A 23,574-nucleotide genomic window follows, 5' to 3' on the forward strand; every position below is an offset into this window, starting at 1 on the left:
TTCAGTTTTCTGACACTGCTCTAGCCATTAGACTACTGCCTAGGAGCTGTAGGCGGACAGAATAATTATTACTTTAGATCAATCAAAATGATCTAAACATTTCATTTCCTTTAGAAAGGAAAAGGGAATACCTGTACGGCATGATCCTCATTTAATAAATAACCAGAAGAGGAAAACAAAATCATTCAACTTTCTCTCCATATGGTAAAAAGGACTGTCATCTTCTCACAGTGTAATCCACAACGCTATTTGCACTGACCTTTTCACATCAGCTTTAAAGAAAACAACTTTAGTAGGTCCCTTGATGGTAGTGGATACTCTGCAAATCAGATTAATAAAAGCTTTGGGACAGCTCAGTTTCTCTTTGTAAATACCACCTGAAATACTCAATTTTGCCCCCCCACACCCCTCGATAAATCAAGTGTCCAGCATAGCAAGGCAACGCATTCCACTTAAACGGCTCTATTTGCAAGTCATTTTTCTTTCCAGTTATTATTTTATGCATCTTCCAAAGTTTTGACAAGATTTTATTAACATGTTCCTTTTGAACCTTTCTGCTTTTTGAATGCGCAGGGCAGGCCGGGTTTTGAGCAACTGCTGTGTAAGTCCTTGACATTAATTGTGCTTCAGGGATATGACCTGCTGGGCAAGACAATGGCAGCAACTTTATTTTTCCTTTCCAGGGCTGAACATCCTAGCCAATGACGCAGAAATACCCGACTGGCTGATGAAACTCCTCTTGTGGGGAGGAGACATCTTAACTCGTATCTCTCCCATTAGCTTTCTTGGAACACTGGGGTTTCCCTGCTGATCTGAGAGGTCGTGCTAAATCGCCAACGCCTGTTTCTTCATGACTGGACAAACTTGCAAGGTTCACGGTGGTAACAACATCATAGGAAGGCAAAAGGAATATTTTAAATACATAATTGGTAGTTCTGGTTCTGCTAGCCTAGTTCCTGATTTCACAGACCAGTTTATATTAAGCAGCCCGGAAAACAACGAAGCTTCCTTGTATGCAAAGGCACTGTTTGGGTGAATAAGGATTTCCAGGACAGCCAGTCAGAGTCAACATTTATACATTTATAGTGGTTCTCCTCCTGACTTTAGGGGATGTTTGCTGTGCATAATGAATTTAAGATCTGCTCTTTTTTTTTTTTTTTTTTTTTTTTTTTTCTTTTCTGGGAACATACACGGCACAATTGACAGAGATTTAACAACCAAACCTCACATCACTTATTAGTAAGAAAAATTCCCCCCACCTCAAAAGCCATGTGGGACCCAATATACCATAGCGGCACAAATATCTCCTATTTACAGTGCACTTCCATAAAACAGTATTAATATGTCTAAGGAAAAGCAGAGTGGGACTTTTGATAACATTTGTCTATACTTCTGCTTTTAAACACCTTAGTACTGTAATTCACTGGACGTAATTTTAGTACAGGCACTTTGGCTGAGATGTTCTTCAGTCTTAATTTTGTCTGGTGGTACTACACAGTGTTGGAACCTTGCCCCTTTTTACTCAAACACATGCAATGTGTTGAAGGAGACAGCTACAAAACAGAAACCAAAAAACAGCCTTCGACGGTGGGTCCTGCCAGGTTTCATGCACTTGGATGTATCGACTCTTGTCTACATTTCAAAGAGCAAGCAATCATTGTCCTAGAAATAAAACTTGAACTGCAGGACCAACTTAGCAACCATCAAATACAGATACAGTTGCTAAAAGAAATTTTTGCTTATTTTCCTACCAGGAAAGAATGTTTAGATTAATGATTAATTGAGAATCTATCACTGTTGGTTCTTTTTATTTTTTCTGGCACTCATAATTGCTGGCACGTACAATTACCTCAGACAAAATCAGGTATGAAAGAAACGAACGTGCTTAAATTCACAAAGTAAGCGATAGCTCTGTTTGCTCTGAGGAAGGTGACCAAATGCTGTTGCTTTGAATGGGTCTGCACGAACAGTTTGTCTGCACAAAGGCAAGTTAGAGGATTGAAATATTTTTGATCAAACTCTACATTCAATTCTTATTTTCCACAGGTAGAGCCTGTGTAACCAATGAGAAACTTGTGTGCAAGCAGTAGCTATACATTTTCCCTACAGTAAGTGCCAGGAATGTGCTTTCCTCCCCCCCCCCATCAGACTAATAAAGGCCCTTGACCTATCAATTCCTAGGCATTTCCTCCAAGAGTTCATATTGTACCAGACTCCAGGCTGAGAATGGGAGGAAAGGGGGAGATACAGCTCCAGGTTTATTTGTCATTACTGAATGGCTTACTGGTTTTAACAGAGGGGAAAAGCTTTGTTTAAATTTCCACTGAAAGTAATTAATGGTTATTGACTGGTAAATGAAGAACAGGTGACACTCTGAATTAGAAGATAAATGATCTCATGTTCTAGCGTGATAATGGGTTAGTAATTGCTACAAAACCTCAGCCTAGCGCGTCCCATCATAATGCTAGATCATGTCCAGAACACAAAGGACTCTGTGTGAGAGGTATTCAGCCGTTCACCTCCTTATACAGCTGTGGAGTGATTTGGTCCATTTATTCTCTGATGGACTGCACGACTGAGGCAAAAGTTCACCCATTCTCACCTTCCTGTTCACATGCTGAACCACATGACCCATGACACGGCTGAACTGGGATAAAAACACTGCCCAGCTTTGGCTCTTGGCTATCTTTTAACCATCACAAGGTCGGATGTTTTAGGAATTTTTGTGGGGCAGAAATGGAAAATCATGGATTTTCCAGTATTTCTCTGTAAAGGCTTTTCTGGATAAGCTGATGGCAAGTCAAGAAATGTTGCCACCCTGGACTTAATTTTTAGCTTCATTCAGTTAAGAAAATGTGGGCAAATGCTGAAAAAAAGGAGAAAGTTATGATGGAAACATTTCAGTCTTTGGATCACTTAAAATGATGCTTTTCCTTTAATGGCAAATGTAGCAAAACATATTTTTCATATTTGAACTCTTTTTGGCTCTGGTCTAGTGACTCACAAAGTCTAAAGGCAATGCTATGTCATTTACATTTAAAGACAGAAAGCCAACTGCAGAGATACGTAGAAAGTCTTACAAGCGGACACACTTTTATGATTATGCGGACTAGCGTATCTATTCTGCATGCCTGAACTACAACTTATGCCAAAACCTTTATTCTTTCATCTTTTCTTCTTTCCTTTTCTGTATACAAGCCCCTGCCAGTGTTAAGCACCATTTTCAAGTAATATATTCAAAACACAAACCAGTCTTCTTCCTGCCCAAATTTCTTAGCTTACACAGCATTTGCACCCAGCCTAGCAAAGGGAGAAACCCAGTCCGGACTAAGCAACCCTCATATACATACATACTGTGCGTGCCACTGCCCTTATGGTTGAGATGGGTCTGCTTGTCTTGAGCATCTGGAGTATGTTGAAGCCATGTTTCAACATTAACTCCCAGTCCAACATTGCAGTGAGAAAACATTTATTAACTGGGCTGTCATCCATGGATAACAAAGACTTGTTAGTTGAGGTTATGTTTAACTCTATTTATTTGATATTTCTCTTTCACAGTCCGCTCTATTACTGTGTATTGTTAAAAAGGGATCAGTAATTAGATATCTGCCTGTTTAAGAGAAAAAAGAAATACAAATCCAACACCAAGGCTTTGTACAACTGAAGATTTCTGCTCTAGAAATAAAAGTTGATTTTTCAAGAGGAGTTAAGCTGAGAATATCCCAGCTCATGGCAGATCCAAAACAGATATGACTGAATGTGATACCCATTCAGAGACATACAGTGTGATCAGTGGAAAATATTCCTGTTGGTGCGATTACTATTGCCTTGTGCTGCTACCCAGCATTTTTTTCCAAGTCCTATAATGTCAAAAAAATACTTCACACATACTTCTAAGTATTATGCAGAAACCTTCTGACTTTCTTGTATTTCTCACACACGTACAAAAACTCAAACCAAGTCAGTAACGTTTACTTTAGGAGATGGAACTGATGCAGGGTGCATTGTCTGTGTGTAGCAGAGACAAAGGAGCAGCCACTGGCGAATGTCTAGCCCTACTTACTTATCGCTTGCATAGGGCATGGGTTACTTCAAGGCTGTCAACAATTAAGGAGCAATTTCTGACTAAGTCAGAAAACATTACCACCCAGAGAGACCCAAGAGTATATTATCACCATTTATAGAAATTCTGCCTTTATAGTATTCCATACTCTATTGTCTAGAAGTGGGCAGAGGAATTTGGTGGGATGGATATGGTACTCTCCAGTGATCCCAAACCTAGCTATCCTGCTGAGGTCACCACTGAGAAGGAGAATTGCACGGTCTGGGCCAAAGCATGATGGATGTGGCAGCAAGGAGAACCTTCTCCCCATATGGTGAGCACAAAGGCCTGGCACAACTGCTGTTCCTGCATGCATCATGAGGGACTACTCCCTCTGTGCCACAAGGGACAAGGCTATTTTATCACCTCTCTCTCTCTGCATTGTCCCAACTCAATTGCTCTGGCAAGGAAAGAAGCTGCTCAGCGTGTTCTGTGCAGTGTGACATGGGGAGATGTCGTACCCACACACTTCCTGCCTGCCTGGATGTGAAGTAGTCCCAGATGGCATCGCCCAGCTCCTCCTAACACAGTCCAGCTGACTGTGGTTTCTCAAGCTGCTACAAAAATGACCACAATTGATGTCTGTGCCTTGGAAAAGTCAGACTGGGGACACTAACTCAGGGCTCTGAACCCTCACTGACTTCCAGTTTATCTATCTATTTACTTTTGGAAGGGTGGGGAAGGAAGAAGAAGTGCTATGCTGGATGACTCACCCTCAACTGATTGAATTCTGCAACTGTTAAAAGGGTAGGTGTGTACTGGGTGTACCTGGTAGGCATGAGAGCATGTTATATAAGGAGATTATACAAAGAGACGGCGATACGTGTGCATAATACTCAACATGCTGGAAAAAAAGTATCCTTACACATATTTGGCACACAATAGGGGCATAGCACACATGGCTGAAAAGCAGTTACGAAGCTCAAGTGCAGCGAAAAAAGCTCTTCTGGTGAGAGCAAAGTGAAAAGCTTCTGCCTGAAAGCCAACGCAAAACCATTGGGCATGATTCCCTGCTCTCTACCACAATGGGAGTTCAGTCTAAGTAATGACTGTTGCTTTAGTACTTGTTTCTGACAGTATTATAAGGCAAGCAAGGCATGAAGACTCCTGCCAAAGAAAACCACAAGGATGTGCTGCCAGGCATGCTGATACTCCCAAGAAGCCAGTGGCAGCGGGGATATGGGAGTATGCACAATCAATGTATTCCTATGCTCTTTTTTTCTTGAAATACAACTCTCTGTGTTTTGTTAGAAAAATAATGGTGCACACCCAACAAACAAGAACCTTACTACAAGATTAACAGTTTGCATTTGAAAGATAAAGTGAAGTTCACAGCTGGGGTCGATGCCCATCATAGCAACAAGAGTGATGTTTAGGGATGCAGGATGCATGACTCTTCCTCTCCCTGATAAGCAATTATCCTGTGTTCTTAGATCACTAATAATCAAAGCTTCAGTGCAAGATGTCTTGCTCAGAGAGCCTCCATCCATGAAAAATCCCCTCCGAACACCGCTGAAGTATCTATCAGGTCTCATCAGTTTAAATACATGTTGATATACTGCCTCTTCAAGTGAGTAATGCTAAACACAAGGATTTCAACTGCTGTGTACAAAGCTTTCCCTCAGTGTTGTCCTTTCAAGTCAGCAAGAGGAGACACTGAGCGCTTACGACACAGCAGCTGCTTTCATTCAGAGACGAGACACAGACAGTTACATCGACATCTAAAAGGTACAAAATGAGAACAGATTCAAGATAAAAACATTTTCCTCTGAGAACAAAAATGCCTCGTTTGATTTTAAAAAAAAAGTGAAAAATTTATATTAGAAATCTCAAGAGAGTAATCAAACAAATAAGCAAGCAAACAAACAAACAAACAAAAAAACCCAAATGCTTTTACCGCTATACACATTGGGAAAACCCCTAGGCTATAGTTACAGGGATAATATATCACAACTCATTTTATAAACTTTCTCATAGACGTTAGAAGTCGCAGGCGATAAATTGGTCCAGCAATGGTCTGAAGCCTGCTTGCTGATTGAGCCAACTTGTACAGATTGGCTGCCGATGTGAACCCGTTCTGAGCTGAACTGTGTTCGGTTCCACCATTTCTTTCTTTCAAGTTAAAAGGGTATGGCTGATATGTCTAAAGATAATAATCCAACAATTATAAAGTTACTAAGATAATAAAACACCTGATAATCTTTGTGGAGCATCTTGAATGAAAACAATATCAATGTCTTCTGAAACAAAAGCCCTCACATCTGTAGGAAATACTAGGAAATACTGTCTAACTTTTCTCTTGTAAGCAGATAGCCCAATTGTTATACAGAAATCAGTGAGGCCTTATGAAACTTTTGCAGGCGGTTTTATTAATAAAAACCACAAGAATTATAACTCAGATAAACTTTAAAGGTCAGCCTGCTCTGCTAGCACAGCACGATGTCTCCCATATGCACTTCAGGTGAACAGCTGAATACAAAGATCTCATTGTGTTACCAAAAACTACGCCGTCCTTTGTTTTTTTTCTCCTCTCTCTTTTTTTTTTTTTCTCACTTTTTTTTCTTGCTCATGTCACTCAGTGTCAAAATATTGTCCTTTAGGTACATGGAAGTCTTTGTATACAGTTTTAGAGCCGATCTTTAGTTGCTAGCTAGAAGCAAAAAGAAACAGCAAAACTGTTTGTTGGGAAACCTCACCAACAATGAAAATTAATATCGCTTTTTCCTCCTGCCAAAAAATTTTGAACAGATTTTTTAGGTCCACAATGGTTTGTTTATTCTTCAAACGGTTAAATTGAAAGTGACACGCGTGACACAAAGCAATTTAAATGAAAAGATACAGAAAGGATGCATACATGCTCTGTTTCTTTCATTTTAATTTTGGGGGATATCGTCACAATTGCTAACGAAGGGGTGCTTTAAATCCTGTCGACTCAAAAAAGGAAAGGAACTCAAAGCTAAACAGAGAAAAATCTAAAAGTACATGTGAGTTAGAAGCACTCAAGCTTGTGTTACCTAGACAAAATGACAGAGCGAGTACACGTTTCCCAGGCTCCACCTAGCAGACAATTCTGAAAGATATTTGACCCACTTCCCCCTCCTTTTTTTCCTTCCAGAATTAATTTTCCCTGCTATTTTTATATGAATGAAAGACAAAATGCCTCTTTACAAAGCAGCACTCCCATTTGACAGGATTACTCACCGCTAAAGTAAAGGGTTGTACCCGGGTTGTGGTGAGGGTAGAGCAGCCTTAGGGATCCATGCCAGGATCCTGGTTGGGGCCATGATCTAACCGCAAGAAAACAGACGAGGCTTTCAAGTCAAGCGCCGGCATGTTTACTGTAGCAAAATGATCAGCCCCAAAATAGTGATCGCAGGGTAGATATCGATCACAATATGTTTACAGTGCAATATTTGACTATAAAAAGATCTCAGGTCATGCTTCTGACACCTGTTTGCCTTCTGTTGCCTTCCTGGAGTGCACAGACACCTACAGCTAAGCACAAGCTGAGGCGCTTTCTTTGAAAGGAGGTCAGAGGAGCTGCACAACCTACGGTTCAAAGTGCTACCAATCCCAGCACACTCAAAGACGCTGTTGATCTGCAGTGTGATTCTGGCAATGAGATTTTCTCTCCCAAACTCCATTTCCCTTCCTCTCATTGGCGAGGAGCGCTCCCTCTGCTTGCTGGCATGTGTGCTTGAGGTGTGGGGGCCTGCAGGGATCTGCCTGGTGCCTATCAGGAGTGGGCCCTGGCAGGGTTAAACTGCTCGTATTGCTGTAGGAAAGCACTGAGAGCCTCAGGCAGCTGCCAGAGCACAGGCAGATAGGATTAGAGATAATAAATCAGCACTTCATAGTGTTTATACATATTTGAGGGTGCAATTGGGAAGGAAGAAGAGCAAGCCTTCATGGTAGTATAGGTAACAAAACAAGAGCGCTGTGATAAAGTGTATGCAGGCTTTTTGCTTGTTTGTTTAGTTAAAGAAATACAGGGAGATAGGCAAACCCAAATCCTCTCTCATAATCTCTATTTCCTCCATATTTCCAGAACTCCAATGTCATGCTATTGAGCACTAAGGCATTTTCTCCTCTGACTGCTATCAGCATCCTAATGATGATGCACTTCCGAATAATATTCTAAAACAGTTCGCTTGAAGTTTTCCACATTTAAGTCATGGTTAAATACATGGCAAAGGTAAAAATACAAATCCGGTGGTGTTTCATTAACTATGAAAAGCAGAGAATAAACCTCAGAAAGCATTAAGATGCTGAAGTAGTCTCACTTCTGATTCTGTGGAAGTTTCCTTCTCCCTTACCAGAACAGGTGATGACACTTTGGAATTTGATGCTGAATTCTCCAGCACAGAGACAAGAGCACAACCTTGATGCCTCAGGGATATAATAATGCAATACAGAGGGATTTCTTTTCATTTCTACCTCATGTCACAAGTTCAATTTTAGGCCAAGAGTACCCAAACCCACCACTGTGTGATACTGCAGCTTATGCAAAGAGCCTGGTGGTTTTTACCCCAGGCTTGGACACAGGAACGCATCTCTCAGATCTGTGGCCATGGTGGCAGTGGTACTGCGTGGGGCTGTGGGTTGGACCCTGGCTGATAGCCTGTGCCATCTCAGACTGGGGCATGGGAATTTGTGCTAGAAAATGTCAGTGGTAAAATGATCTCAGAAAGCAAGGAATGTATTTTAGACGTCTGGCTGTGCAGTGCAGATGTCGAAAGACAACGGGAAGTTTTTGTTACAGCGTGCTCGAGATACATTTGCTGGGCACTTCACACTGACCGGATTCCCTCGGCTTGTTCGGGTCGCTCTAATTCCACCATTATTAGTAATTGCTGCTTCTGCAATGGCTGTTAATCACATTGAATCCTGAGTCAGGCAATGGGAAGGGTCTGCATTAAAACTGGAGATACGGCTGCTCTCCGTGGGCTAGTGTCAAAATGGAACAGAAAATTTTATTCAGTTTGTTCCCAGCAATAAATACAGTTTTGGCATCCTGGATAAATCCTTCACATAACAGCATGTGTTCTTTCATGCACCCTGGGAGCGATTCTATTTAAAGCCATGGAATTGTGGGTGTGAGACTGTAAGCACATCCACTTACCCAAAACAAAATTAAAACCTGTCTTATATGAGAGTCAGGAGAGCTGTTACTAAAAATGCAAACCATATGAAGTTTTAAGTATACTTATGTTTTTTATCTGTCTCTGTGTAGCATATACAATTGACTTTCACTGCCTGAGATGAAGTGCTGACAAGTGTTTTACCATATTATTACAGAATACCCCAGTAGCATTATCACACTTCGGCTTTCGCTTGCAATAAATCTGCTCTAGAGGCATGTCAGAAGTCATCACTCCTATCGCATCCAGACAGAGCAAGGACCCTCCCTCCTCAGTGGGTATGAAGGAGGCTCCTTGCTAGGTATGCTGCTAGGGCTCCAATAGCCTCTGTGGGCCAGACACCAGAAACAACATTCCCACAAGTGACTTGGCGAGGCCAGAAGTCTGTTCTTGGGCAAATAACAGTGGCACAGGCATGAGTCATTACAGAACAAAACAGATTTATCGCCACAACGACATTATCATCCGTTATGTGCCTGTTTCCATGCGCAAGTCTCCACTCTTTCTTTTCCCCTCGTTTCAAAGATTTATAGCTCCACTGCTGAAAGGTATTTCAAGCTGGGGCAGAAAATGAACACCATTTTCTGCTCTGAACATATTTATATTTTAATAGCTGTACTTCACGGGTCCAGCTCTAGGTCCAGCCTGTTTCTTAGTTTTGGTTTGGTCAAAGTGAATGATGAACAAGACTATCTGTAGCCCTAACCTCAGCAGGGACAATGGTTGTCTTTGTAGCTCTGATTAAAGCATTCAACCTTATGTCCTAAATTTTGCTGTCTGTAAAGCTGGAGTGGTGATATTTATGTGACCAGAGTGCTGTAAGAAAGTTAAGGGCAACACAGGCATTTTATGATGAAATGCATTATTTGTTAATTAATTAGATGCATTTATCCATTCTTTTATAAAAAATAAAACTATTTTTCCTTCTAGAAGTGGAAATCAAAACATTATTCCTTAATGCTGATTAGATTCAGACTAATTAAGGAGCAAAATAAAGGGGTAAAGAAACCTATGGATGAGAACATGCAGAAATGACTGTTGGACTGCAAGTTCTACAACTCAATTAAATAGCCATTTCTTCAGATACTGCACATTTCACTTGTGATGTAAGAGAAGTGAGATAACTACTCAGGAGATCATAATGCTAACAAGCAAGTTACAGTGGTTCCATTCTGTTTTTTTTCTGTCTTGCCTAACCTTCATCAAATTCACCTTTTTTCCCCATTGCACAATAATTGAGGGAAACCTGAAAATAAGTCCTTTGGCTCTTTTCCCATAGAAAGAAGCTTCGTTCTGCCAACTCCGTCTGATCCTGACTTCACAGGAGAGTCATTTCATGTGACTCTTACAGCCTGGCAGTAGATGCACAAGAGAGGAAAATCAGGGCCACACTACAGTAATATAAGCAGCTTTCTGAGATCGCAGTGTTTTCTGAATCGGACCCAAGAGGTGGTCGTAAACCCAGGCAAGAAACAAACCATCGCATCAAATGGTGAAATAATTACTAAACTTCTTATTAAACCTTGTCATTTAGCACACTTCCTCTTTCCAGCACAAAGAAAAAGACAAAAGAACTCAAAGGAACCAGGAAAGAAGGAAATAAAACCAGCTTGCTGCATGTCCCACAGGCACATCTAAAGCTCAGGACCGCCGCAGTCAGACCTCCCTCAAACCCTGCTCTTTCTAGCTGCCACCTCTCCTCAGTCCCCATGCTGACCCCCTGAATCAAGCCAGATGGGACTAGTGGAGACATGTCAAGGAAGTGCTGAAAAGGTGACTTGGGTCTCTGGCAGCTAGTCTGGAGCTAGTTTCTATGCAAAATCTCTGGGGGCTGCTGCTTTGCAATTTCTCAGGAATGTTTAATTCTCCTCATCCCTTTACTGAGTCTCTCTGGAGAGGTCACAGAGGCCTGTGACATCCCTGGAGGGCACTGCCTAACTAAATTAGCATGAGATAACTTTGGACTCTCTTCCAAACAAGAAAATATAAGGGAGAGAATTTCATTAAAAGCAGAAGACTAGGTGATCCAAGTTAATCCCAGCCCAGAGCTGCTGCAGAAATGTTCTCTGTTTATATTTTGACTTTACTCTCTGTTACAGAGTTCACTGACTATAATGGAAGCTGTGTTAAGTGCACAACTTGACCTCAGTTGACCAAATCTTAGTTTCATAATAAAGACAAAAAGTGGGTTTGGCGGCTCTAAAAGGTCTGATTAGTAGCTTTTTTGCCTGTGGATGTGTAACTATGTAGGGCACTAAGTGAACAGTAAACTCTGATGTACTTCAGCTTTTATGCCCACTTTTTAATCAGGAAATACGAACTCTAATCTGCAGTGAAACTTTAGCATTCATAAGCAAAGCAAATACTACTAAATTCCAAACGTGTCTTTTTAGACTTCTCTACAGAAAGCTTTGTTCAGGTTCCCTCATTGGAGAGAGGGCAAAAACTATCTCAGGACATGCAAAGGAAAAAGATTTAGAGAGAGAAGGAATGCTGAGATCTGCATATGCTTCTGACACAGCACATCTCCAGTGCAACCTGAGGGCAGGGTAAGACACAAAGATAGCTCAACACGCCCTGCAATATCCCACCTCATCTTCCACCAGAGACAGACTTGCAACTCATGCCACACCAGACACCTCTGAAATGAGGATTTGACGCTCTGTATGCAAACAGGATGTGGAGAGGATGAGAAACGTTTTGCTCAGGCTGAGGTTATAGTAGCTGACTCTAAGGAAACAGAAGATGAAATAAAAAATGTACAGAGAAAACTCATTGCCTGAGCCAGATCTTTTGGAATAGGCAAGCTTTTCCAAAAGAGAAATTCATGCTTCAAAACATTATTAAATGTACTGTTAGTCATGAGTGGTGATCACCTAGCAATGCACTGTGAATGACAAACATCCCTATAAACCTGAATTAAAATGCACAATCTTCATTTATTAAATGCTTTTGATAAGCCAATCCAGCATAACAGCATGTTTTGGATATTTTGGAAGAAATATTTCTCCTTCTGAGAAGGCAAGAAGTAAAGGAAAAAGGCACAAAAGTTTGCACAGTTCATGGTAAGGACAAGCCAATGAGCTTGGGGCATCAACAGGGTCTCCTAGATTTCTTGCTCCTGTCCTGAATGTCTGCTTTTCACAGATCAACACAGTCTTTCCCTTGAGCTTTTTGAGAAGCGTCTGTTCAGCAGGTGCCTTTGTAGTCTACCTTAGAAAGAAGAATTGATAGACCAAAGGAGGGAGTTATTTCTGCACAGGAGAGACACCAGAGAAAATGCATGAAAATCAGCCCTTCCTTCCACAGCAAATACTCCCTACCCCTCCCCAAAGCCTATTTTGTCACCAAAATCATACCCTGAAATCAGACATGTGAGCCCAAATCCTGCCCCCCTGGAGCCACTCAAATCTTTGCCATAGACTCGTATGAAGATGGAATTTCATTTGTGTTGCAGGAGCCTGCCACGGCCAAAGGCGAAAAAAAGGGTGTTTTCCATGCAGGCTCTGCTTTTCTACTTTTATGCCCCTTGGGAAACTGGTGCAATTAGATCCCTATTATTATATTTTGGAAGGGCACATTTGGCACTGCATGCAAGTTTACGTATTTTGAAAAGTTTATGTACTTAGAGGGAAAAAAAAACAAAACAGAGAAGGAAATTTAAAATATAAGTTACTGTCTTTCAAGCACCAGACTTTATATATAAACATTTTAGAGCTGCTACAGTCTGGTAGGTGAATAATTAGGAAAAAACATGCATGAGAACTGCATGATAAGCTGGCAAGAGATGATTGCTAAATAAGATTCTTGCCTCTCTTTAGTACCAAAACAAGAGATAGCAACTTCTACTTGCGTCCAAAAAACAATCATGCAAACTTCAAATATTTGAATGAGAACCATAAGGAGGAGACCTACATTTTCCTTAAAAACCTGCCTTCTCCTCCCCAGGCTTTGAGAGGATACACTGATGCTTATTGTAATAAATTATGATTAATCATATCTTGAAGTATTTACCAAACAATATGCTTTGTCTCTTGGGAAAGAAACAAGTCAGTGGTGAAGAAATTCCTTGAATTTTCAAATGCAGCATGCGTGGAAGAACACACACACAATACTCATCCATCCTCAGTTATCATACGTATACCCACATATGATGTCTGTCAGTCCGTAATACGCTTTCAGATATTTCTGGGTAAAGCTGCAATATAAACCTCAATTATTTTCATCATATCCAAGCTTTTATACGCCTTATCAGGACAGACTTACATGTGAGAAAGGATTTTGTCACAGGACAAGAAAGGAAGATGCCTTTTTTTCTAGCTCCCCCACAATTCAATGCCTGGAGGAGCAACAGGAAAGAAAGCATGGTGACCCCTCTGAACTTGTGGAAGCAGCTGCCAGCTCAGCAGGGGAACTGCTGATGGACTGTAGTAGCTCCTTCTGGAAGAAGCCCTTCAGCCAGTTCACTCTGCCTTTTTTTACACCCTTTAGCCCCAAACTGTACAAACGGAGGAGGAAAAGAAGAGTTTCAGAAATATCAAAGAGTTTGTTTGCTGTTAGAACGGATAGAAAAGTCACCAATTTCCTTTCCAGTTGACCGTACGAAATAAAAACAACATAACTGTTGTATTAAGCAAGTAAGAAATAACTTGAAGATACAATTTCTGCTTCAGCCTTTTGAAACACTTTGTTGTTTGGCACATCAACATTCTTGCTCTTTGAATTTAAACTTATTAAAAAAATATTTAATCTTCTGAAAAAAAAGAAATGAAACTTGGCAGATGTGAAACAAATGTATCTCTTGTATGTAAAGAAAAATACCACACTAATGGAAATTGCTGACTTTTCCAGTGCTAATGGTAAAGGTATCTCTGAAAGTCTCCCAGCCAGTTACCGCAATGGAGTTCAGCAACAACTTATTCCCTCTACCTTTTAGAAAATGAGCACATTAAAAGAATAGGAAGCAAATCAACCGGATGGGCTAAGAAACATTTTTGTTTTTTAAGATTTAAGGTGTGAGAAAATCAGGGAAACCAGAGCACAGCTGACATTCTTATCCTGAACACCTTATATACACACATTTAAACTTAGGGGTCTCAGGCAGAAGTCTGTGAGGGAAATACAGGCGTGCTGACTTTACCAACACCACATGGAGATGCCACATGTTTCTGAATCACAGCAGCTGGTCAATTTGGATTTTTTGGTTTGCCTATTGTGAAGCTGGTCTAAAAAGTATCATGCAAGACCATGCTAGAGAGCTTTAGTGAAAGCATTTGACTTTGCATTTGTGATGGGCTAATAGCACACAAAGTCGGTTGTCCTGGCTCAGCTGAGCACAGCAGTTATGATAACACATAACACAGCCATGATAACTTACATGCGTAACTAACTTCACCACTAAGTGTGCCTGCTCTTCTGCTGCTTTTTTCCCCCAACCAAAACATCTAGGTGAGTCAAACACAGGCCCTGCTTTTGCAAATAATCTGGAGAATACAATGAAGACCAAATGGGATTACTGGAAAACTGAAGTGCTCTGGCCAGAAGCAAGACAATAAGCTTCACCAAACTCTGGTCCTTAATGAGGAAGTTCAGGCTCTGTAGTTAAATACGAGAGCTGATACGGAGCAAGAGCAAAGCAAAAGGCAAAAGAAAAGGGATGGGGAGGAGAGGAGGAGAACATTCTCTGGCATCTGACCCAGCTTTAAAACTGCGTTTCATTTTCTTAAAGAAAAACAAAACACTCCTCCAGACTTTGGGAAATCCCTAGAAAAGCAACAGAAAAAAACAGTTTCAGAGTGCAGTTACGGTTGCTAAAATGACACATCATCAGTAAATGGAAGTGCTTAGAAGCAAATAAACTAATTTTAAAGGACAATGGCAAACATGCACCACTAAATTTGCTCTTTCACTGGCACTGTTACATTGGCAATTCAATTACTCCAGATTTGCACTGCTGTGACTGAAAGTAGAGTTAAGGCCATTATCTGCATTGGTGGCAAAAAAACACTGATATCCTAACTAATTGTGCAAAAAGTCTTGATCAAAACCACAGAATGAATGATTTATTCAGTAAATTAAAATCTAGGCTAACCACAACATTCCTAATAGTAGTAGGGATAGCGGTAGTAGGAGCAGTAACAATAACAATAATGGTAGTAATGTGGCCATAAAATACAGGCACGTGTTGCTCATCTTCAAAAGGAAGCCTGTGCCAGTTACATGATTCAAGCATTTTATAGTTATCCTGTTAAATGATATATACAGAAAACATAGGGCTCAACAACTGAAAACGTGCTATGGGAAACTCCTGTTGTTAATTGGTAAATTTACAAAGGCTAATGTGCCCTGTTTAGCAGCATCCCAATAGCACTAATATGGAAATGAAGACAGTAGCCACTAAGAACCAACTCACCCACAGGTCACACTTAAGACTGGAAGTTGTGATAAATAACCTGTTCTTCACTATCTGGAAGAAGTAACCTGCTAGTTTATTATCATGTCAGATTTAAGACTTTCCATGCCATCAGCTTTGAGTATCCCTGTTTTGAAAACAAGATGATAAATGGCCTCAAACCGTGCACCTCCCACTAGAAAACATCTCACCTCCTGTTATATATTTGGTGTAAAACAGATATAACTCACTCAACTTTCAGTCTTGTTTACTGCTAAAAGGAGGCATATGCAATTCACCTGCACATGTTTCTATGTTCCTGTACTCCTGATCAATGCAATCAAAATTTGGCAAAGGATAACCGCAGCCCACCAGCTTCTCTGTCCTACCAAGACTAATGCAAAGGATGCTGGTGGGGAAACACTTTGCCCCTGCCAGTCCTCTGGATAATGCAGCTCCATGCCCCAGAGAAACCAGCCTGGCAGGGGCTGGGGGTAGGGCACTAGCTAGCAGAGGAGGGCCACAGTGAGAGCAAATTGCTTCCTGCCAAGAGCAAGGGTTAAAACCAGGAAACCTGCTGCTGCTGTAGCACTGCAGCTCATGCAATTTGTTTGCGTGCCCTAATTCAAAGCGGGACAGCGTATCAATTGTGTAGACCCAAACATAACACAGGGTGGGCACTCAGTCTGTTGCTTTACTAAGCAGATTGCCATATAGAAGTTAGTTTGATCAAGGACATGAAAAAAGGAAAGCTTGCACTCATGGCTGTGTTTGTGGCTGCTCGGCTGGACAACGGGAGCCTACAGTATTTTTCAACCACAAGGAGAGAATAACTATCTGCCAAAATCCCAAATAAGCTGTCATCAAGGCACTTGTCTTGGATCAGTGCTGATCTCACCAGCAGGCACTGCTACTCAAGTGGAACATAAATTCTTTGTATGAATGCCAAGACATTTCATCTCATAATGGAAGTAAAAAATGTCCACATTCACAGGTTGCTAAAGGAATGCACTTTCCTGGTACAATCCCAACATACCCCTTTTGTAATGCATCTTCAGTAATGACTCTGATTTGGGAATGGTACTGAGGAAGAGGAAAGATGCAGTGAAGCATAAACACATGCTGATCCGGACAGATTCCTGTGGGCTATCAGGCAGGCAGTTAGACACAAAAGGAACATCCAATATTATGACCAGTTCTCATGGGGACATAAAGCTGGTCCATCTTTTATTTTATATCACTCTGTGACATTTACCAAAATCCCTTTGAAAATTTCTGTGAGTAGAAGCTATATAATACTTAACCATACATCAACACTGTGAATGTAAAGTATTTGTAGTTGTTTGGATGGTAAGTTCGTTCTGCTGGTCCACTGAACAGCATCCTGCCATCATCCTTCTGTAGCAATTACACAACATAGGAACATGAGCATATTTCTTTCGATGTTGCCTGCGTGCATTCAGTTTGCAGCTCCATGCCATTAGAAGTATAGAGATGTTCTGCCTCTTGGTAAATACTATGCAAATTTGTTCTTATGATTATAGTGCTTGCTGAAATGAGCATAATAATTAGGAGGCAATCCTCGCTTTATGAATTTTCCATAGTAGGTTTGATGCTCTAAGATAAAACTCCAGTTCATCAAAAAAGCTGTGCAGGCGCTTAATTTTAAACATACTCTTTCTCTGCCACAATTAAGTAAAAGACTTAAATAAGTACACGCTTGTTGCTCGGAGGAGTTTAAATCTGTTCACTTTAATTAGATTTACATCCAGACTGAAGTTCTTTCCTGAATAGAGGCCTCTGAAGTGCACTGCTTTGAAACAGGAAGCACTGAATGAAAATGAAGAGAGCCTATTCTGATTACCATCGCAATATGAAATAATACTTTGTATTTTTATATACATTAGCTATTTAAGACCTACAACTTCACCGATAAATAAGATAGAAAATGTTTTTTCCTCTATTTTATATTATCCAACTCCACTGTAAAAAAAAAAACAACTCTCACACTTATCTTAAGCCCAATAAATAGCTGTTCAAACCACAGAAAACAAACTCTTTTCCTTGTGAATTAGTCCTGGGAGGGCAGACAAAGACTGTTGTAGATAATAATCATATGTTTCTTATGCAATTACTTGTTACATTCTGGGATGGTGTTTTTATGGTTCTATGCATAAACTTTAAATGGTTCAGTGCTAATTTTCCTAAGTACATACTGTATTAGGTCTTCCTAACAATTTTCTTTTATAAAGAATGACCAGTGAAGCAATCTCCATAAAAGAAGCAGATACTAATTGTAATTTCAAATCAGACAGACAGGAAATTGCCACACCCTACATCAGTGAACATCAGTGAATGCATCCAGGTCCCATGGTAATCTTTATGGTAAGTTTAGATTGTCTATGGGAAATGAAATCATGTGCCAAAGGCCAAGTAAACCCAAAATTAAAATTCAGAGTAATGTCTCCCAGTTGCATTCATAATCCTGCTTATTACCTCTTACATCATTATAAAGTGTTCTCCAGAATAAGACAACCCACTGCTGTGCTATGTATACCACTGATACAGTGTAGGCTGTCCAAATTCTGCTCCGAAGGCCAAATATCATCTAATCCATGTCTGTGGGGTGGTCAAACTCTTGGATATGGAGGCCTTGGAACTATCTGCTGCTAATTCCCAAGCACGTTTTATCGCAGGTCTTCAAATTCACTTTCTATGCTGTGTGATGATGACAGAAAGCTACAATCTACACTGCTGTTAAGAAAACAAAGAGTGACTCTTTAATTCCTAGGAAGTTATCACTGCAATTACTTGCTGTGCCATTTTTGGATGGTGTTTTAGTGTCTTCATAGACTCATGCATATTTTTTAAATGGTTTGGTGCTAACTTCTCTTTTAAATGGGTTTGTAAAACTTAATGTCTCTCCAAAGTTCATACTGAGTAGTCTTAATTCCCTTCACTATTATTTGCAAGAAAAGGAGCTAAAGACTTTGATGAGCTGGTGAAATCACTCACTCAAGAAATTAAACCAAACAATAAAACTAAGTAGCCTAAATATTGTTTAGCAGAAACATGGCACCTGCAACCCATTACTGAAAGAAGAACTCACTACCATAAAACACAGCGATCAAGTTTTCAGATAGTGCAAAAGATGTTAGTGGAGAATGAAAATAGGATAAGTTTATTTTCTTCTGGTTTCTAAATTCATTTAGATTTTGTAGTTGGCAGCATGTCAGGACCAACAGACTTCCGGCAGGAGGTCATTATTTTAAAACATTAACTCTCGTGTTAATGTTTGATTTTGCTAATGTTTAAATTGGGATATATTTCTGAACAGGAGAATGGAAGGGAAAAAAGATCACACACAACGCTTTTTGTCCTGTAAAAGTAGCCAGAGGTGGGTTAAAAAAAATCCCAGTTCTGATTTCTTCCTTCCTTTTTAAGAGACACTGCCTACTTAAAATTAATTGCTGACATAACACTCAATTCCACTTTTAAGATACACTTGAAAGACACATCACGTTCACACAAGTGGAGGCATAATACAATTCATAGAAGTCATAAATTGAGGTTGCGGGAAAGATGGGAGAACCCAAAGAATGAGTTTAGCATCAGACCTTAAAGAATATGTCACGAGAGGTGCAGTGCTCTGTGTCAGCCCCTCACTGTTGGAAATCTTCGGAGATTTCACCATACTCGTGATGAGAAAAGAGGGATCAGCATCTGCTCAAGTAGTACCTGGCTTAAGTAACTGGCTAGTTGGCATTGGGAAGGTGGGACTGGAAAACAAAGATGAATCACAAATAAATGGCAATTCTTGCTTCTTGGATTATCCTCAAGATTAGCTTCATAGCTGATGAGCTCACATAAATTCAGCAACCCACTCTTCAAAATAAAGGACTGAATATCTAAGGAACCTGCCTTGACTGGAGTCACAAATAGGCACCAAGGGACTCTGATTTATCTGAGCTAACTCTGAGTTGGATATCTCAGGCATTTGAGTACACAGGATCCACTGTGTGTAGTTCCCTAATCCACCATCCACTCCCACAGCCACACTTAGCCCTGTCTTCTCTACAGTTCTGACTGCATTGCATGTATTTCACTCTCTATTGATAGTCTTGTGTAATACTACTGTCATGTCTTAAACTTCAGCTCACACTTCATTTAGTTTCCACATTTTTTCATAACAGGAAATGTGATTCATACGTATCTTTAATTACACATATCAATGTAAAAACATTATGCTGTTGCAATAGCAAAGTCTGGGTATCAAAACTTTTCCAAAATTTCAGAGTAGCTCTAAAGAAGGAAGGAATTCATGCTATGATTCTCCAGTGACACTCAATGGGCTCTTCAAGAAGACTATGTCTGCAGTACTGACATCCAGCTACAGCACTGATCATGAACTTTTGTTCTTAGCAGGGAGGATTTTGGTCAGAATTTCCTACTTTTCCTTACATTAGATGGCACCTTGCAGAGATATGCTAGATTTAGATACAGCTGAGGCTTCACTCAGGTTTTAGAGGGCAGCTGTTACTGAAGCAGCTCCATGGGCAATCTAAGCATAAAAACCAGCAAGTTACAAGAAAATGACTTTGGAGATTACACGCATTATCCCCACTAGCGTAGTCAGCTTGATGCATATTACAGATAAACTTACATTACTCATATGAGAGGAAGAAGAGTAAATACAGCAATTTTCTGGTTTACGATCTGAAAGCAAAATGCCTATTTTGATTCCAGTTGTGTGCTTGCTAAACGAGGTGACTGTTTGTTGAACGAAATAGTGGGAAATTACAGAAATAAAATTACAAAATAGAAACTAGATAAATAAAGAGCAGTGTCACTTCTGAGGACTTGACTGCCAGAGGTGCATTGCTAACAGGCTGCCTCTGCCATAAAACAATTGGTTTGAATAAATGCATTTTGTTAACTAGTCACTAGCAATTATTACTTCATTATCTTGGGTTTAAATTATGGAAGTAGATGTGTAACTTAAAACAAGAAGTATCTGTCAAGCAGGAAAGCTCAAGATACCTTTTAATAATATACCAGAGAGCTATTTTACTGTGTTTCTTCTTTTGAACTCCAAGATAGTATCAGCTGGGGAACATTCTACTGTTCTATGTACATTTCCTTCATCACCACAGTATCTGAAAAGCTTCCAGTAGTTCATTAAACAACATGACTAACCTCCCTCATTTGTGGTTTCTTCATTCTCTCTCATCCTCTCCCCAAGGGAAGAGTTGTGTGTGCGTGCAGCAATGTTTTCATTTACTGTTGTTTCTTTTTTTTCCTTTCTTTCTTTTTCCCTTTTTCTTCTTTTAATAATAATAGATTTGTGCATGCTACTCTGCATCTATAGCAAAGAGACACATGGTTTTTACCTCAGTTTCTGGCTTTGCTACTCACATCTTGCTGAGCGTAACCTGCCCTCCTTGCCCTGCTTCTGTGTTTCATTACAAACCATCCTGCTACTGTTCTGCACGCCTAAAGATCCACAGCAAGTTGATATCAAACACAGAAAATATCAGCTAAGTTATGGGAAGAGAGTGAAAGGTCTTGACTTTTGCAAGATGAAATGCTACGAGAGGTGTTGCTGCGCCTTGGACAGCAAGCCTATGCAAGCCCCCTGTAAGGAAAGGTGGGAATGAAGCTACATGACTTGTTTATTATTTGTGTGAGGTGCATACACAGGTTTTTGGTCCCCACTGCAGAAATGCATGAGGGGAGACAGTTTTTGCACATATAATATGAAAAACTTTATACATATTCTAAAAAAGCCTGCCTTTTTCTCTCCATTACCCTAGTATATGTACAGCATAACTTTCACTAGCTTGCCATATGCTTCTGCTAAATAAGAACAGACTACATCTTGGGAGCATGTGTCGTTGTTTAAAAACATTTCAGACTGAAAGATGTTATAGTAGGTAAAATATTTCAGTTAGAGAAAGACTGTCTTAAGTACTGTGAAAGGCTATCTCAATTTTTACGTGTTCACCAATTTAGTATCCAAACACTGGGAATAATCTCAGTTCCTGTAGCCAACATTTCTAATGCCATCACCTCTTTCAATATAAGTTCATATTCACCTCTAGCAGCAGTAAGGAGTATTAAAACAGCCTCTATTTCTGCGATGCTTTCACCAATACACCCCAAAATATCGCAAGAAGTATTACTTAATAGATGAGGAAAGTAAGAGAAAGAAAAATGTGAAGACTCATTCCAAATTAGTCAGCAGCTCAGGGATAAGGTTGCAGTGCAGCTCCAAAGCTTGCAGACCCTAACATACTGGTCTGTTCCCGAGGCAGTAATGCCACATGAACCTGTACTAACCCTTCAAAATATGCGTCATAATGAAAGAAAAATTACACCAACTTGTGCTCGTGTATACACAGATTAGCAGCAGCTGGCTTGGGAGTCTATGCTCAAGACAGGAGGAGACAGCAACTGAGTGATTGAACCTACAATTATGTGCTGAGGACACTGCTGAAAGTCTGCAATATTCCAATTCCTGGAAAACAAGTAAGACAGAATAAAAACTAATAAGCCTTAACACGGAAAAGATCGAGAACACGGCTAGGCTTTAAAATACTCCCCAAATCTGGCATGTATGATTTCTGGCATAAAACCATCAACTTCAGGGCTAGCCCAATTTCCCCTCACCTTATTGCTTCTAGTGTGAGCAGATGGGGAGGAGAAGAAGGGCCACCTTTTTCCCCTCATGGTGGCTTTCTCACTTGGGACTCAGCAAACTGCAGCACTGATTTCAACAAGCACCACAACAGACTCAAGCTTGCTATTACCAAAAAGCCAGCAGTGTCATACTTCAGACAGAAGAAGACACAGAAATAACATATTTCTATTCTAGTTATTTAGTTACTCTGAGATTTTTGGCTTTGGCTCATAATTGGTCACACTTTTCACTTCGAAACAGTTTTACATCTGAGATACTCTCCTGATCGAGTCTTTTTTATGGCTTTAGGCTGTTCTTAACTAGCCAATAACCCAAGTTTGGGTTAAATTTAAGATAAATGCTTCTTAGGACAAAAATAGACTTTGACAGAGAGCAGGTGTGATACAGACTTCCACCATTTTCTTGAGTCTTTTTTTTAAAACAACACAGACATCACCGTGCTTCCCATAGCACATATAACATCTCAGCCACTTGCACATTCCATTGGTCTGCAGATGCTGCAGAGTTGGGTCAGTCCTCCCCTTACTCCTGTATCAGACTTTTGCACCGAATGGATAACAAAGCATTGCCTACACTGGAGGCTCTGGGGAAGGACATCACAAAAATGAAGAGCTCAAAGTGATAGAACAATGTAAGTTCCTATGAAGCAACGCAGTAAAAGATGCAAAGTGATTGTTTTCCTAAAAAGACATGCAGAGAAAGTCCCAAAATATTATTATTTTTTTTTTCTTTTTAAGAAATGGCAAGTTAAATATTATCCAGACATTTGCTGGCTTAAGCGTGAGGGCCTATGTGCAGAGTATTCGCACTGGGACTACACTCTCTTCTCTCAATAACATTATTTCAGCTATTGAGTCGTGCTGCCACTGGGAAAATGCGCACATTTCAACAAAGAAAAATAAATTGCATTTGTGTTCTCATTTCAACTCCCAGTTTCTTGCTGGAGTGGAGCCAGGCCAGCGTTTCAAGGTGCTGACTATCTCCTCCTAGCAAACCAGAACAGATGGGACAGGGAGCAAGGCTGGGACTAGGCAGCTAAGTGTAAACACATTGAAATCCTGTATTGGAGCAAGGCTTTTTTTGCCCCTTACCTTTTCCACTTTGCATACATTGAATTTTAGAACATGTACATCCAAATAAATGGGTCATGCATTGCACCACATATTGCCGCAGTTTGGACACAGCCAGGAAGAAATGAGGTTCCCTCCTTTGCCATGTCCAACCTCAGGAAGATCACCCC

The 23,574-nt window shown here is 40.3% G+C and overlaps 1 protein-coding gene across 1 annotated transcript in view; it reads right to left on the bottom strand.

The window, feature by feature from the left end:
• The window catches only part of GMDS (GDP-mannose 4,6-dehydratase), a 384,143-nt gene that overhangs the window by 81,804 nt on the left and 278,765 nt on the right, over positions 1 to 23,574 (bottom strand). The gene's annotated exons all lie outside the window — the stretch shown is intronic.

This window comes from Coturnix japonica, chromosome 2, assembly GCF_054131305.1.
Source record: "Coturnix japonica strain WE chromosome 2, WE-NBRP24, whole genome shotgun sequence".
In the NCBI taxonomy this organism is placed as follows: Eukaryota; Metazoa; Chordata; class Aves; order Galliformes; family Phasianidae; genus Coturnix; species Coturnix japonica.